Raw genomic sequence first — 2480 nt, 5'->3', positions numbered from 1 at the left:
GTGAGATATCACTACCTACTTGTTAATCCCTCATTTATTTTATGGACCATGTGGCACTCATAGCACCCATGCTTAATTGATTGGTCACCTTCATTGCTCATCTTATGTGTACATGGTGGTCAACCATTATGTATATACCTAGCAATTGCACCTTTGTGTGCAATAGGTACATCATAATTATTTTTCATATAATAGTTTTAGTAAATATTTAATTCAATCTTCAATGTATTACAATTTCAAATATCTTGTTTGGTTTACATTGATGTACTTTTTAATTTGCAAACCCCAAATTCATAGTCAATACATAAAAGGAAATTTTACAAATGCTAGAACTATTGTTTTCATGAAACATAATAAGTTTCATAATAATTGATGTAAATCTATGGTGCACGTAGAGTGATGCAAGATATGAATTTTGAATAATGTTTTGTAGCCCCATGTGCTTGTTGCACTATGGTGTGTTGATTCTCTAGACAACATGGTCTTATGAATGTTTGACCATTTGGGGTATTCTGTACTAAGAATGAAAAAGAGAGTTGAACAACTAAATTGTATGACTATGTCAATAATCTCTCCTCTTCATTGATACCAAAATGGTTGTGTGCCACAAAATGATGATTTGAATTGTATGAGTTGGTCAACAAGCTTGTCATCAAGCAAGTCCTTTAACCTTTGGCACATGTCTACAAGTGATGTAGGAATAGAACCATCAAGTTGTTTGTGAATAAATATTGATGGTGTGTCTTGAATTTGATGGTGCATAAGGATATCAAGTATGAAGTACCTAAATTAGGGGTGTTTATCGAACTATCAAAGAAAGTGGTGAGCATGTTCATGTAGCTTGAAATCTTGTATACATTGTTGTTTGAATGTGTGTTTTCCTTGTGGAAATAAAGTTGGGAATATGTTTGCAAACAATCCTTTTATTGTGTATTCATTTAAGGGAGATGCATAAAGGTTCATGCATTTAATGATTGGAGTTTTCGTCCTTGTCCTAGTTGTAGTAAAGATTTGACTTCTTCCAAATCCTTGCTTGAAGTGGAAGGTTTGGTACAAATAAATTTTAGTGATTCATTAACATCATTGTTGATGTTTGATATTTTCTCTATTAACTATAATTATGTCCAAGCCATCTATCATTCTTAGTAATAATGTTGCAACTATATAAATGTCTTGAGGAAAACATAATGTGTGTCCACTATATTTTAGTTGGCCACCTCTTGCATATGTAACATGAAGGATAGGAATTATTCCATGTAATCAACATCTTCTCAACTTGAGTTAGAATTTGTAAAGTGGCTACTCTCTAAAGTCCATATTCCATTTTGAGAATTGATTTTCATTTATTTTTGATGTGCATCTATAACATGTGGTTTATCCATTTGATTTCCTTATTTTTATTCTTGGGTGTATTTCCATGTAGACTAAGAACATAGAAAATTTGGAAAGGTTATCCAATTTGCAATGGAAATTATCTCTAGTTGAGTAACAATCCTTGGAAAAATGGAACAAGCATGTGTATTCTAGCTTGAGTTGAGTATCATTTTTTATTTTATAATTGTACTCTTGTATTTCATTTGATGAAGACTAAATTGGTTTTGACATCTATGATCTTCGAAGTGTTTTACATGCAATTAAAAATATAATGGTGAAAAATAAACACCTTACACTCTTTCACCATTATTTTGATTCACTATGATTACATCATTGCTAATGCAATGAATAAAATAGAAGTTACACATATTAACTTCAAATCTGACAAATAACCTAAGCCTTCCAAGACTTGATCTACACACATCTCCAAGAAGTAGTCAAGATCTCTAGTTTATCATTTCTTTACTCCAATAAAAATCTATAAACACATAAGTTATTCAACATGATGTGATTGAAACAAAAAATTAACTAGGAAAATTAAATGCCACTAATACTTATCTAATAATTTCTTTTATTTTTCTTTTCAAATACTAATATTATTTCAGTTTGGAGCAGGTCCTTGCATATGCATGGTACTCACAAAAATGAAGTACTTAGACTTTATAGCAAGGTATTGGTACTAATTCAACCCAAACAAATGTATTGAATAGTAGTTTTTTACAACTATCCCCCATGAGTATTAATGGTCCATTTAATACTTTTGCATCTAAATGATATCTACAAAAATAAAGAATTGATATTTCTTGATAGGTTTTGAGTAGTGGTTTGGTCCAAGCACATTCAATCATGGAATTTATCCAAACATTAAACTCCTAATTAAAGAAATATGAATGATCCATTTGATACTTTCTTCATCTAAATAAAATTTACAAAAGTGAAGGATTGAAAATTTAGTATTTAACTTACAAAATTTCTCTCAACATCAAACTTGCTACACATAATTAACTATTCATAAAATATAAAAAAATAAAATTAACTCAAAATAGATAAGTTATTTACTCATAATTCACTATTTATAAAAGTATAAATAAATAAAATTAACTCAA

Source organism: Cupressus sempervirens, chromosome 8 (genome assembly GCF_028749045.1).
Source record: "Cupressus sempervirens isolate cs-2001-9-10 chromosome 8, ASM2874904v1, whole genome shotgun sequence".
Classification (NCBI taxonomy): Eukaryota; Viridiplantae; Streptophyta; class Pinopsida; order Cupressales; family Cupressaceae; genus Cupressus; species Cupressus sempervirens.
Note: the sequence above shows the minus strand (reverse complement) of the source record.